Raw genomic sequence first — 17300 nt, forward strand, 5'->3', positions numbered from 1 at the left:
AAAGTTGAATGAAGATTTCCAAAAAAAAAAAAAAAAGTTGAATGAAGTAATTTAAAAGATCATTCATTAGCTTAATTACATAAGTATAAACAATTATTCACAAAATTAACATATATTAAAGTATATATTTAATGTATCGTATTTAATCTCAATAATATTTCAAATCTACCAACAATAATTTGGCGAAGAATATAAAAACTCAACTATTCACTGAGTTGGAAATAACTAATCATAAATAGCATTAAAATAATGATATACTGTAAAATAATAATATACTGTAAAACTTTACTCTATGTATGTAGTTATGTACATGTGGGCTTAGTGATTATTTGACTGTTTACCAAATTTTGCAAAGACATCTTGTTTAATCCTTTAATATAAAATGACAGATGTTATTGTATTTAGCTTGTCCTGTAGTTATTCAAAAATATGTAGTTTGACTCGTCTTTTTTCGGTATTTCTCAGATATGGACTTTCATTTATTTCAATCTGATTGTTTATTTTGGTTATATTTTTGTTTATGAAATATTTACAACAGTAAATCAAATTATCTTAGCCACACAAAGAAGGGTTTGTTAGACAATAAATATAAGAGGGAAAATGTGTTGGCGGGCGGGCCGAATCTATTTTGCCACTTCTAAATGTCAGCATTTTATATCAGCATGTAATAGATTTTTATATTAATCCACCAAAAAAAAGTTTTATAGTTGTGTCTAGATTACTATTTATCTATGTTTTCTATAGTTGTCTCTAAATCAACTTTTCGAGGTATGTGTATTTGTGACATATATATTAGATTAAGAGTTAGCAAATATTTGAGATGATAATTTTAATATTCTAACAAACACTTTATAGTTGAAGTTGAATGTGATAATATCAAAAGACCATTCATTAGCTTAATTGCTTAAGTAAAAATAATTATTCACAAAATCAACATCTATGTAAGCATATATTTAATGTATCGTAATTAATTTCAATAATACTTCAACTCTACCAATAATAATTTGGTGAATAATATGAAAAGCCAACTACTCACTACTTTGGAAACAACTAATCATAAATAGCATTAAAATAATGATATATTGCAAAACATTAAATGATCATTCCTTTTAATTCAGTAATTAATAAGAATAAATTATTATTATTTTTTAGTTCAAATGAAACTCTACTCCATGTGTAAAGTTCTATACCTATGGGTTTAGTGATTATTTGACTGTCCACAAAACTTTGCAAAGGCATCTTGTTTGATCCTTTGTTATAAAATGCAAATGTCATTATATTAGCTTGTCCTATAGTCAATGGCGGACCCACGTCGGGGCAAATGTCCGCACTTGCGGACATGAAAATTTTGATTTTTTTTTCTTCTTGTTTGTTGCATGATGTTCCAGAGCACTCAGGCACACAACACACTCCATCACAGAGCCACCATTAGCTTGCATATTCTTCAAGACTATGAACGTGGGCAGTGTCGCGATGATGGCGGGGTCAAGACCTGTGTTGGTTGGTTCTGTGTGATGATGATGATTAGCATTATGAGCCATGGTGAGGCTGAGTAGGTGAATGGAACCTGTAGGGCGAGATTGGCGTGCTAGGACACACAACCAGATGTAGATGGAAAATGAGAAGACGATAATTAATCAATGCCACGCATAAGCAAACAAGGGATATGAGGAATATTCTTCTGTTCATCTCACTCTCTTCCTCATTGCTAAGGAACACATCCATGGCTTTGTTTTTGCCAGAGAGAAGGAAAAATAGGGTTGCTTGTTTCTTGTGGAGATTGGTTTGGTTTATTATATGGGAAATTTTTTTTCTCAATTAGTGTTATTTTATTCTCACAAAGAGATGTGATCTACATTTTTTATTTTATTTTTTGTCCACTCCATGTGAAAGTTATATAAAAAAAAATTTCTGCTACTAAATGTGCGAACATGAATTAATTTTTCTGGTTCCGCCACTGCCTGTAGTCATTCAAAAATTACGTAGTTTGACTCAGCTTCTTTCAATATTTTTCAAAGATGAACTTTCATTTATCATAATTTGATTGTTCATTTTGTTTAGATGCTTGTTTCTAAAATATTTACAACAGTAAATCCAATTATCTTAGCCACACAAAGACGGATTTGTTAGACAGTGAACATAAGGGGGAAAATGTGTTGGCCGGCGGTGTGGGACGGCCATCCAGTCCAAACCCATTTTGTCGCCTCTAACTGTCAGCATTTTATATTAGCATGTAATAAGTTTTTATACTTATCCACATAAAAAAAATGTTCCTATAGTTGTGTCTAGATTATTATATATCTATGTTTTCTATAGTTACCTCTAACCTGACTTTATGAGGTGTGTGTGTATCTGTGACATATATATTAGATGAAGAGTTGATTGAGTTAGTACATGTAATATTATAACAAACACTTCATAGTTGAAGTTGAATGTGGTAATATCAAAAGACAATTCATTAGCTTAATTGTTTTAAGTATAAATAATTATTCACCAATTTTATACATACATATATATATACACATATAAGCATATATTTTAATACATTGTATTTAATCTCAATAATACTTCAATTCTACCAACAATTATTTGGTGAAGAATATGAAAAGCCAACTACTCGCTGGGTTAGAAATAACTAATCATAAATAACATTAAAATAATAATACACTGCAAAACATTCCTTTTGATAGAATAATTAATAAGAATAAGTAATTCTTTTTTTAGTTCAAATGAAACTGATCTACTCCGTGTATAAAGTTCTGTTCCTTTGGGCTTAGTGATTTCTTGACTATCCACAAAACTTTGAAATGAATCTTATTAGATCCTTTGATATAAAATGCAAATGTCATTGTATTAACTTGTCCTATAGTCATTCAAAAATTATATAGTTTGACTCGGCTTCTTTCAATATTTCTCATAGATGGACTTTCATTTATCACAATCTGATTGTTCATTTTGTTTAGATGCTTGTTTATGAAATAGTTATAACAATAAATCCAATTATCTTACTCAAACAAAGACGAGTTTGTTAGACAATAAATATAGGGGGGAATGTGTTGGTGGGCGAGGTGGGTTGGCCTTCTAGGTTGAGCCCATTTTGCCATCTCTTGTTAGCATTTTATATCAACATGTAATAGATTTTTATATTTATACACACAAAAAAAGTTCTTATAGTTGCTTCTAGATTACTATCTATGTATGTTTTTTATAGTTGCCTCTAAATCGATTATCTGAGGTGTGTGTATTTGAGTTAGTACATTTATTATTCTAACAAACACTTTATACAATTGTATTTAGTTGTTATTAACGTTCTTCTATTTTCTTATATTATTTTAAGATTAGTTTCCTTATTTTCTTATATACTATGATTTGTTTTCTTATTTTAACAACATTTTATTTATGGGTTCACTTTTTCTACAGTTAATGTAGATAACTTATCTACAGTGAGCTCAAAACGACGTCGTTTTGAGGCAGAAATCAAGGTATTTTTGTAATTATAATTTATTTCAGAGTTATAATAGTCTTTTTTATTATAATTTTTTAACCCAAAACGATGTCGTTTTGAGAGCGAATGTAGATAAATTATCTACATTCCCTTTAGAAACATTAAAGCTTTATTTATATACTATAATCTGTTGTCTTATTTTAATTATATTGCTTCTCAATGTGCCTAAGCTTTTTTCCTAAACAATGTAAGACTTTATTTTTATTTTTGTAGGAAGTTGTAGAAAGTCAATTATCAAATTTTGTTCACTCAAAAATTAAGTATTGTGCACATGATTTTTTTTTTCATTTTGTTAAATATTATGAGTTAAGGCGTGATATAAATATTAATTAGAGTAATTTAAGGAGATAGATGCAATCTGTTGGTTAAATATTAAGTATGAGTTAAGGATGGTAATGTTTTTTAATATTACCAAAAGGATTCAATCAGTTCCTTATATCGACTTTTAAAATTCCATTCCTTGCATATACCAATTGACATAAAAGTTAGTTGAACTTCATGCATGACTATTGAGTATTTCCATACCAATTAATCCTAACAGGTATAATAATTAATCCTAATAGACATAATAATCCATATTATTAATAACCTTAACAAATTTTAATACATAAAGTAGTGGTTCTGTTACAGCAGTTTAGTTCTATACCAATTAATCTTATTTATAAGTCGGTTAAACTTCATGCATGACTATTTGGTACTTCAATAATACAAATTAATCATTACAGGTATAATAATTAGTTATAATAGACTTAATAATCTATATTATTAATAGGCTTAACAATTTTCAGTGCAGAAAATAATGGTTATGTTCTAGCTATTTGGTTCGTTTTTATACTCAAAACACTGAATGGTCGTTATTATTATTAAATTAGAAACAGATGGACACATGTGACTTTAAAACTAAAATATTTTGTGGAATAAATGCAATTAGTTGAATAAACATGCAATTAAAAAAAGAAGAAGTAGGTAAAATAAAATAATCAACGTAGATAAAGAGAAAGCATTAATGCCTTTTCAGCTTGGAACTGTTTGATAAGTGGAAAAGGTTTAGAAACAACGAAGCGATGAACTGAAATTTTTTTTTCCTTTCAAAACTAAGGAACTGAAAAGTTTAGAGCCCATAAAGACATTGATTTAAGAACTTTATAAAAAGAAAATAAAATAATTAAGAAAATGAAGTCTAATTTAAAATCTTGCGTCCTTTAACTTAAAGTCTATTTCCATTTTTTTTTTAAATGTACTCGTGTCTTTGAATTTTTATAAAATATGTATTTTATCATGTATTTTACAAAACCATTTTATTTTTAATTTTTTTAAAAAAAATTCAATTTATTTCCTTTAATTTATGTTTAAGAATAATTTATGTTAAAGGCTTTAAAAAATAAGTTTAAAAAATAGATATATCATAAAACACATGCAAGTAAAAAACGATCCCAAGTTCTTCATGGTAAAAATATGTTTTTCATTAAATATTTTTCAGACTATTTTGTATCCTTGCATTTTACAGACTATTTACGATAGTTATTTCTCCATTGTGAATGTCCAACAAAAGGATTAAGAAATAGCTTTTATGATATATTTGTTTTTTGATCTTATTATTTGAAAACTAGTTTTTAAGCTTATAATTTGATGTTACACTTCATTCGTTAAAAAATATGCAAGCATGCAACGGATCCAATCGCCTAGCTTATAATTTGATGTTAGGGACTCGCCCAAAATACAAATTATCATTTATTATTTGGGCCTTAAGTCAAATGGACTCCTGATGTTGAAAAGATCGGATTCAAGACAATAAATTTAGCCTGGATTCCTCCAAATTTTATTGGGATATTATCCTTTCAAAAGATGGGAGAAGTTATACATATTAGTTTACCACAAATCACATGTGAGATGCAAAAAAATTTCAGTGCTCTCCCCTCTATGTTTCTTTCTCTCTCTGCTCACATTCTCTCCATCTCTCTTCTCCTGGTGCCCGGAGCATATTAAACGCTCTCATATGAGATGATAGGCAACTTAAATACACAGTGCCGTGATGCATGCAATTGGTCAAAATAATTAAGGGTAATATGATTGTGCTGTTATAGGAAACACAACCAATTTCCTGTAGAAACAAAAGTTTAGGAGAGAGAGAAAAATTGAGGTGAGAGAAAAAAATTTCGTGGGCCCCATTTATAGGATGTCTCAGCAGGAAATTGGTTTTATTTTACAGTAACATGACAATCGAATTACCCAATAATTAAAGCGATGAAATATTTATAATTTTATTTTATAGGGGAAAAAATCTATGGGAGAACAATAACCAAATTGTCTCGTTTTTTAAAAATTTGAGAAAATATGATCTTTATGTCGTATTCCAAACCCATGAGCATGACTTCCCAAATCCCACTATACCACTCTTTAGAATTCTAATCCCGCGACCTTACCAACTTCCAACGTGCTTGAGTCTATAGTTGGTGAATGTGTCTTGAAGAGCAACACTTTTCTTGTATTTCGGTCGTCATTTTGCTTATATTTCCCCTTCCTAGTTTCATGTTTTCAAACACAACACTTTCCGTGGGACCAACGATATTACAGATTTTACTTTTTAGCATTAAAACAGTCAAATCAAATGATGAGAATTAAGGCATAAAATTCAAAAGGAACCAGATGCAATTAACTACCGTACTCTTAAGTGATCATAACCTGCTACAAATAAAATTTGCTTATTTGCAGCAGAGGAAACTCACTAACCCGATCGATACATCAAAGAAAAAGCTGCAAGATCAAATTCGGTAAACGTCCATCCATCAACTCATTACATCATTTGAAACGAGTTGTCTAGTACTAATAGGCCAAAGGACAATCCTATATTATGTTAAAATTTTATAGAATTTGTCTACTCACATGTTATACAAAAAAAAAAATATCTTATGGTAAGACACAAAATGATAGAATTCACCACTAAAAGAAAGAGAAAAAATGAAAAACAAATAGCAGCATACTTATCAAAGTGTCTATGACATAAGATAGTAGTCTCCTACAACATAAGACTACTATTTCTCAATTTTATATAATCAATTTTTATGTTTATTTTTTTTTCCATATGTATTATATAAATAAAATCTAATTATCATTAATAAAAAAAATATACACAAAATTTTTATATAATCAGATTATATAAAATTTTGACACGAGAAAATCGATTTCGTATTACAACTCTCTTTTTCGTATATCAATTTCGTATTACAACTCTTGTAAATAATGCTAACGGAAATACTATTTATACAGTTTACATACTAGTTTACCGTACAGGTTACACAAATATTATTTTTAAGAAATATAATATAAAAACTATTAAACAATTAATATATTTGTTTTACTGAAAATAAAGTTATTTTTTAATCTCAAAATGATATCATTTTGAAATTTATGATAAAAAATAATTAATATTTTAATAAAATTAATTATACAAAATAAAAGTAAATTTTTTATAAATAATATTTATCTTTAATCATAAACCCTATAAAGATGTAATTTTATCCACTATTATAGATAAATACTTTTTCAAATATTAATTATGTCTTCACTAATAATTTAAACTTTTAGATGAATTGACATTTTATATAAAAATATATTTATCTTATGTTATATAAGATAAGTATCTTATATAATAGAAATAAGATAATAGAGTCCATTATCTTTTCTTTTTCTTTTCTAAATTTAGTGAACCTCGCTAGTTACTGCCTTGTCTCTGTTGCATAAGATAAAATAATTATTTTCCTTTTATATAATACCAAAATTTCCACAATCTACGGATCATGAATTAACATATTAGTTTACCACAGAGGTTACATAGATATATTATTTCTTCTATTTTTTTAATCAAATACACAAAAATTAACTTCAACGAAATTTACATTTTTAAATATCTTTTGTTTAAAAAATAAAACATATATTAAATTTTATTTTTAAAATAAAATTTTAATATGTTAATATCATTTCTGCTTAAAAACAGACATAGTAAAGTCTGACAATTTTTATATTTGTGGAAATAATGCTGCGTAAAAAAATGCATAAAATAGACACAGTAAATTTTATTATTTAATAAACAATAAAACATATTTTCTTTATGTATATTCCTTTTCTTTTTCCACAAAAAGCGTAGAAAAAATGTAAACAATTTTATTTTACTTTATTTTTATGGAAGAAAGATGCAAAGAGTATGTCGTAGGGGTTTGTCATGTAATAAAGAATAACATTACCTATTTTTTAAATAAATACAAAAAATAAATGCCTTCAATTCGAACAACAGCAATTATACACACATTATATATCTTATATATCACTTAATACTATGTAACTATATATATAAAGGGATAAGATATTTTACTTACTATTTTTTCTGTCTACCTTTGTCTTTCACTCTTAAACACTATTAGATCAGAATCTCAAGAAGAGAGATAAAGATAAATATTAGTTAAGATTCTAATCTAACGGTGTTTGAGGGTAGTATAGGCAGAGGTAGGCAGAAAAAATAATAGGTAAAATAACTTATCACATATATTTATATATGATTAGTAATATGTATTATTTAATAAATTATGTATTTATACGTGTTTAATTGGTGTAAAATATACATGCATATATAAATATAGATAAGTTATTCTACTTATCATTTTTTCTGTCTATCATCCTCTAACACCGTTAGATCAGAATCTTAACTAACATTTATCTTTCTCTCTCTTCTTGAAATTCTGATCTAACGATGTTGGAGGGTGGTAAGCAGAAAAAATGATAGGTAGAATAATCTATCTCATATAAATATATGAGATAGGACATATAAGAGGAGAGAAAAAGGATAAAGGTATGTTAAGATTGTGATCAAATGACATTGGAAAGAAGTAGGTATAAAAAAAGAAATACATAATATATTATTCCTAAGGGGGTGTTTGGTAGGGAATTTTTTTTGAGATTTCCATAAAAATGATAATGGTAATCTTATTTACCCACGTTTGGTATAACATTTCTGAAAAAAAGATTCTAGAATTTTATTTTCACGGAATTTTATTTTGTGTATAATTTTTTTCCCGGGATTTTGGATGTCATCCAAAATGTCATTTGGTATTCTTGGAATCGCAATGTTGGAAAAAAATTATTTTTTTTGGGGACAAAATTCCGATAATAATTTAGTCTACGAAATAACTTTTTAATAACATTTTCGAAAAAGTGACTTTGCCACCATATTTATGAGAATCATGATTCTTGAGTATGAAAAAATTTATTCTCTACCAAATTGACCCTGAGGGGACGTTTGGTATGAGAAATATTTTTTTTACCGAGAAAAAAAGATTGTGGGGATTTGGTAGGAAATTTTTTTTTCGGGTAAGTTATGAAAAAATGTTTGGTTGGCCAAAATTTTACCGGGAAAGTTCAGTTATTTTAATGATGCTATGTTTGGTTGATAGTAAAATATTGATAGAAATATGAATTGAAATTACCAAAATATCAAAGACCATGGGCAATCTCTTTACACATGATGTCATATATTACAAGGGTATTTTTGACTCAATATATTACATTCAAAATCCAAGACCATGGCAAAAAAAAATACCAAAGATTAAGTGGGATAATATTTTGCCTTTGTGTAGTTGAAAAAGAAAATACTGGGGGAAAAAATTTGCTGACATCCTGTCATACTCATACCAAATATGGTAAATAAATATTCTCCACCCACTTTTCCATCATTCCATACCAAATCTCCGTACCAAACACCCCTGAATGTATTTGGTATCATTTCCCTTCAAACAATATAATCAAACAATCTCTTTCTAACTGGAGTTGTTGGCCAAGGTGGGTCAATTAATTTGTCTTTATTTATTATATAAAATTCTAAGTAAGCCATTAAACTTGATTTAGTGGTAAAGAGTTTGGGTATATTATATTAAGGTGTGTATTCAATTTTCACTTGTATAAAAATAAAATAAAAAAATACTAAGTGCATCTAGAACCAGGAGTTCATGTATTCTTTTCTTATGATGGATATTATAAAATAGTAAGTCTGTGATTGCCCGAAACCGTACATGATGATAATTGGTAAATTGAAACCATTCTAGCTTTTCTTCCTGGAAGTTAACTTTATCAAATATCATTTTAAAACTAGTAAACAATTGTCATGACTCATGAATACAACATTTGTACTTTTTTTATGTGGATTGTGATTTAACATAAAGCAATCCAAGTTTGATTCTCTTGATTAGCTAAGCATATAAAGAATTAATACATATTTATGCTAAGCACGCGAGTGCTTATAATTGACCATTACCATATAACAAGAAGAGCCACATGCATGTTAACATGTTTTGAATTTTGTTTATTCCCATAAGCAGCGGAGTCTGGCTCAAATTTAAATTCGAACCAAAAAATTATATGTGTATTTATTTTTTTAATTTTAGTTAATTTATATTATAATATATTTGAATTATATTAAATACAGAATATCTAAGTAAACAACACTAAGAATAGTTATAATTTTATTAAATATTTTTTAATTTTACTAAAAATAATTTTTTTTATACAAGTAAAAATTAAATACATAATCTAATACAACTTATCCAAATCTTTCACCAAAAATATTTAAAATTCTACATAGGACCAAATTACAAATTGTAGTCTGGGGCAAATTATAATTTTAATTCGGGTCAAATTACAATTAATGATATAATTATATATAATAAGTATAATTTGTTAAAATTTAACTCGAACCGAGGCAACCTACAGTATATGTGGCGCCACTGTTTGTTCCTCAATGTCATGGAACCCAAAGTTCAAGAAGTCTTTCTGGAAGTTTTTTCTAGCCCCCCCCCCCCCCCCCCATTTAAATCGCAATCTGCCGACGAAATAATAGGATGCTCAGGAAAATAGAACGTTCAAAATACTTTCGCGGGGACGATATGATGCAAAAAATCTTAAGATATTACTTTCAGTTCCATGTTCGTACTAATTACTTTTTTATTTTCTATTTTTTTTTTAAAAATGGGCCTCACTCCTTACTTCAGTAGGAAAGCTCCAATTTCTTATATAATATGAGAATTGCAAGCCCTTAGTTTATTTATTATACTATTTTAATTGAACATTAATAGGGTAAAGATGAATTGTTAATAAGTAGAAAACAATTAAAGTTCATTTTCTTACAGTGACTGGATAGGCTTTCAAACTTTCATTTTAATTGGTCTTAGCCCAAACATGGTAAAGCAAATTGAACTGAAGAAATTAATTGGTTTTTTCCACTATTTTACTGTCCTTTCCCCACTCTAGCCTTTTTTTCTCCTCGTGCGTTAATGCATACTATATACATGTGTGATGTGTGCCCATGTCTTATACATGAGAATGGCAAGAAATTGAAGTCATGAATCACGAGAGGACGTAATCATTACACAGTTGATGATCTTCAACTTTTTTATAACCTCCACAATCATATCTATGATTTCTACCATCTACACACATGCACCTTTCTAAGTTGGACTAACAAAATTTCTTCCTGGATATATCTTAGAATGCGTATTGTTGACTGTTGAAATGTCACAAAGCCTTTTGGACTTAGAATTCTAAGTCCAAATCCTTTTCTTCTTTTTTCTTTATAGTGGAAGAAGATCGCGGAAGTGGAAAAAAAATGAAGCAAAATGCACATCACTTTAATTATGTGGTATTTGTGTGTGCTGGTATGCGTCATTTTATAATCATTGTATTGGGAGAGAATCTTTAGCTTAACAAAGGCTGAATTGAAAATTTAATTGAAAGTGGGCCATAGGTCGAGGTTTAGTATCATGCTTGATCATTACTTGAGTCCAAGTAAGATCATAATGATAACGATTTCCCTCCCTTTCGTCATGTACAGCAAATTTAGCGTCAACGGTTACTTCCTTTCAAGTGACTGATGTAGCTTAATTAATCCATCAAATGTTTATGAAGAGACATTGTGAGTGAATAATAAGAGAATTGTGTTATTTGCATATAGTAACGTGAGTTTAATTTTAATTATACTTAAATTACACTCCCATAAATCTTTTTCATAGATGGCAAACTCAAAATACCTTAGTTACAACTGTATTAGAACAATTTGCCTGTATGGGGAGAATTTAATTTTTTTTTTTTTTTTAGGAGAAAAGAGAATTTAATTCTTTTTGTCGTAGAAAAACATGCAAGACTTGCCGCATGATGGTGGCCCATAAAGATTTGGTATATAAGAAGCGTGGCCCTCTTGGTTAATATACAACTCCTCTGATCGACCCGAAATATATCAAGGGCCCCAGCGTAGGAAAAACCTTAGGGCTGATCTTGATCTCTGATAGACTTACATAGTCTGGTTTCTTCTTTTTGTTCAAAGGAGAGTGTATTGGCAATGATTAGTTTCGTACTATTATATCACATCAGTAACGATCGTCACGTCAATCTTTTTGGTTTTTCTTACTATTTCCTACTTAAAACATTAATTTCACAATTATTTTACGTCAATCTTTTAGCTATCTAATCTTTCTGAAACTTGTGTCCTTTTTAACTTTTAAGAATAAATTTAATGGTCGGCTAAACCTTTGATTTTATTTTATTGCAGTGTACACCTAAATTGACTAATTATGGTTACATATATAAAATTTTCAAAAATAATTTTATTATGTCAGGAATTTAATTCCGCGTAATGGAGTTCCCATTAGAACATATTAGTGGAGGAAACCTGACGATTTTGTCTCGGCAAAAAAAAATTATCACACTGTCACGTTAATAATAAATTTTGTCAAAATGTCACGTGACATATTTTGCTACACTGTGTAGCAAAATATGTGTGCAAATAATTCGCTACACAGTATAGCGAAATATGCCACGTCAGAACTAAAAATGTCACGTGTCAAACAGGGAGAATTTCACTACACAGTGTAGCAAAATTCTCCCTGTCTGACACGTGGCATTTTTGGTTCTATGTATTCTGACGTGGCATATTTCGCTACACTTTGTAGCGAATTATTTGCACACATATTTCGCTACACAGTGTAGCGAAATATGCCATGTGACATTTTGATAAAATTTACCGTTGGCGTGATAATCTGGTAATTTTTTTTTGGCCAACAATAGGACTTTGATCACTGTTCCATTAGTGGAAAACCCTATTAATTCAATACCTTTGAAGTTCTGAAACAAAAAATGATGTTAAGCTCACTTATTATATTTTATATTTCTATCACATTTCCTTTTGTAAGAGCTTTATAATATGAGTTTTATAAGAGTTATGTTGTAGGAAAAGTAATTGTGTAATATTATAGAGATTCATTTTGCGTGCCGTCATTTCTTTTTTTTCTTTTTTCTTCAAAAAATGTGAGCCCCACAAAATATTGTGTGTGTAAAAAAATTTGTTATGTCATATTAAATGAAAAATGCATACCTCTTGTAATATTGAATCAGGACAATCTATCATGCCTGAGCCTTGAAAGGTAGAATCAGAAACAATTAATGCACCAATGTCTAATTGTCTACCATATCAAAAGTCCATAAGTTCATTACTTCATTACGTCAAGAGCTTCTTCTTCTTTTTTTAAGAATTGAAATGTGGGTGCTGAAATTCTTTATTAGAAAAAAGGGGCAGTAATACTTGTAAAATAATCAATCATCTAAAAATTTAAACTGTTAAATAAAATCATATTAATAATTTTATATATTATATATCTAGATCGCCCTTCCATGCAATAGGTTTATAGGATTGAATGAACAATGCACATAGGCCTTCACACCAAAAGCCCTTTAGGGGGTGTTTGGTTCAGGAATTTTTTTTGAAATAGTAGGGAAATGTAATAGATAGATAAATGATTGGAAAGATAGATAAAGTGAGATAGGTAGAAAAATATAAAAAAAAGTTGTTTGGTGGGGAAAAACTTTACTAGAAAAATTAGGTAACTTTATGAAATCAACAGTGCATTAAAAGCCAGATAACCGGTTTTCCGAAAAAATCTCACCTTCAAATTGGGTTTCTAAACAGTGCGGATATCTATGTTTCTCATAAATCCATACAAATTGGATAGATGGGTTTTTGGTGAAAATACGTTGAAACAAACATGGTGTTTCTAAAAGCCATACTTGAGAAACATAAATATCCGCTGAAAAGCTCCCAACCAAATACCACCTTAAGAAATTGAAACATGGATAGTGATGCTTATCACATTCTTTGATAGTATATAAAGAAATCAATTTTTTAAAAGCTTAAACTCTTAGATAAAAATCACGTTTAACGATTTTATATTTTATATTCTAACACATTATGATATTACTACCGATATCAACAAAAAAATTAGGGTTGAACTCATTTTATGGATTAATGTGGGGACTGAAAGCCACGCCCACGGTAAGAAACTGCAAGATGGTTAATAATCGTCATTTCAACTCAAAATTTTAAGTCTTTAGGATAGGATATATTAATTAATTTGTATTTTTTTATATCTCTCTAATACATCCCTTAATTAGGGATGTAAATAGGCTGGATCGACCTACAGAGGCTTACGACTTAACTTATATTAGGCCATGCTTGACCTATTATAAATGGGTTTATCATCTATCATTTAACATGACCACAAAAATTTTCCTACACACACAACATTTTGTGGGGCCCGCAGCAAAACAAAAAAAAAAAACTTCGGCACGCAAAACGAATCTCTATAACATAACACAATCACTTTTCCTACAACATAACTCTTATAAAACCCATTATAAATAATCAAATAAAACAGGCCTAGGTTTTTTTAAAAAATTATTTAGAAAGCAGGTCATAGACTTTTTTTACATGTCGGACCTATAAGCCTACAAGCCGACATATATCATATTATTTATTTTAAATAAAATAAAATAAAATTATTATTTTTATAATTTTGAATAATAAAATATTATTATTTTAGTTATTTTTTAATTATGGAATGTTTAATAGGCTTAAACAAGCTAACAGGTCTAAGTCAAGACTTTTATTTTTTAAATATAGTTCTGACCAGATTTGTAATTTGGGTCTACATAATCTAACAGGCCATGCCAGACCTAAGATTTTTTATACAGGCCTAGCCTATTTAAGCCAAAGCTTATCCTATTTACACCCCTACCCCTAATGCAAGAGCTCTCTGAGCTTGAGGGTGGATAGAGTACAAGCTCACATTTTGGTCTATTTTGTGCTGCACAAGCCCATTTTTTTGTTATCTTGTGTTTATCTTAATTCCACTTGAAAATGGAGGCAGTACCAAAAATGGTGGTAGTTCAGTTGGTGCATGGGAGTTGAGCAGTTGGGATGAGAGCATGTGTTCAATCCTCTCTTGTACTACCTTTGGGAGGGATTTAAAGCCTTTGTCCTAGATCTGTCTCGAATCGGACTAGTCGCGAAACGATGAATCGATTGAAATATTTCAAAAAAAAAAAAAAAGTGGAACATTGAGGATTGAACTAATGACCTACTGGTCACTCCAGCTCTAATATAACGAAAATAATCATTTCAATCCAAAACTTTAAAACTTTAGATGAAGATATAGTAATTATTTTGTATCTTTTTATATCTCTTTAACAGCCGGGGCATGCTTCATAAGCTGGCTATAGCAGTCAAGCACGCGACCTTTGAAGACTGAAGAGTGAAGACTAAGAATTGGATCTATATATACTATGTGTGTGTATGTATACATACATATACACAGACACAAACACAACTGATCATGCGACCAATGAGAGGGTTAAGGCAAAGACCAGCCCATGTCTATGACCCCTTAGCATAAGAGACCATGGTGGACCATATCCCACAGTCCCCTTCTCTGGTAATTACGGGGCAGCGAGTCATGGCCTAGCCGCTTGGTCTCTAGGGAAAGCATGCATTCCCCAAACCTCACAACACCAGTGCCTTCAATTACTAACTCTTATGTCTTCTGTGTGTCCAATGTTGTCCTTCTATCCTCATCCATCTCATCAATTTACATGTTCATAATTCACACATTTTTTTCTTCCAATTTGTTCGCTTTGCTTGTCGTTTACGTGATGCATATTTTTGTATCCTGAAGTTAAGTAATGGTCGAGGCACGCAAAACACAACCTTGCCAAAGTGTAATAAAATAAAGTTTTGTTCACAAGGAGTTAAGGAATAAAAAGCGTAAAATGTTAAATAGAAAGATAATTTTTTTTAATTCTAAATATATTGATTAAAATACTTTATTTTTTATTGTTTATTCTTCAACTACTGTCCATAAATTATTAGTTTGTAAAATTTATAAAATTAAAAATTGTAAATATGGATTTTTTAAACGTTAAGAAATAAAAATAATATATTTAAATTTTTATTAAACTGTTTTAATTAATTAAAATTATTAAATATTTTCAAATTTACAAAATTTTAAATACGAATACATTTTATTTAATGATATATATATATATATATATATTGCAGATAAATATTTTTTAATGTGTGTATAAAAAACACGAGCTAATCTTAAAATAAACGTTGCCATTCATGGTGCTCAAAACGAATAAAAAATTGTATAACAAAAAGGAAAAAATGTTATATTCCCTTAAAACATTCTCTTAATAATTTATCTAATAGTTAATAAAAGATTATTAAATAAAAATAGACACGCTTCACATCTTGATAATATCAAAAGGCATTATTCATTCTTTATTTAATAATTAGAAAAATTATTTAATGATCACAAGAAAAATTTAGAATTATTCAAAAAATAATTCTATACATTACGTTTATAAACTTCTAAATCACTATATATATACTTTTTTCAGTCAAGGATTAATAGGCAAAAAATTTAAAAATTGCTATTAAATAATAAATAACAGAGTTAATTTTATTTTTAAATTTTTTAAGTAATTAATAAAATCAGTTGCGTCCAAATCAATACAAATTGTTATGTGGCAAACTAAGTAAACATCAGTTTGGGCGCAACTTACCATAACTTATCATGTGACAATTGTACACATAACTAGTTGTGCATCAATTTGGACAGAATTGATTGTATTAGTTGCATAAAATAATTGAAAATGACATTATAATTTTTAAATCTATTCACCAGGATTAGTACACATTAGCTTGTCTTGATAACAGTACACCGAAAATGAAAGTAAAGCGTACGATTAAAGTTATATTTGTTTTGTTATAAAAAAAAAGAAGAAGTTATATTTGTTTGTGAAATATATATATTAAAGTTTGGAAAAATATCTATCATTTTAAAGAATATAACTTTATGTCATTTTAAATCAAATGATGTCTTTTTGATATATATTTGATAATTTTTAGCACTCTTTCTCATTCATGAAATTAGGAAGAGAGATAAAGTAGAGGAAAGAGAATATAAAGAATTTCCAATTATGTACAAAAATAATGTCATTTTGTTTAAAATAACACAAAGTTGTCCTTAAAATGACAAATATTTTCCCATAAAGGTTAAGCCACATGTTTACAAACAAAGTGTCTGTTATATTGTGTTCTATTTATTTTTTTCTTAAAATTATTTTATAAAATATTTAATGAAATAAGTATTTTTTATATTTTTTTATTTTAAAAATTAAAAGTTAAAACACAAAAAAAATAAAAATCAAGTATGTTCTCTAAATTTGATTCTAAAAATAAAAAAGTAGTTAGAAACTTTTAATTTTTAATTTTTAATTTTTTTACAAAACAGAACTTATCAAACAAGTTTTTTTCTTCTTCCAAAAGCCAAAATATTGTTTTTGAGAAACAATACTGAAACAGGCCCAAAATCACTCAAGTAAGTAATTCTTTTCAAATAACTAAAAAAAGGATTAAAATTAA

The sequence above is a fragment of the Gastrolobium bilobum genome, unplaced genomic scaffold, assembly GCF_033153095.1.
Source record: "Gastrolobium bilobum isolate Gb01-03AN ecotype WA unplaced genomic scaffold, APGP_CSIRO_Gbil_v1 utg1240, whole genome shotgun sequence".
In the NCBI taxonomy this organism is placed as follows: Eukaryota; Viridiplantae; Streptophyta; class Magnoliopsida; order Fabales; family Fabaceae; genus Gastrolobium; species Gastrolobium bilobum.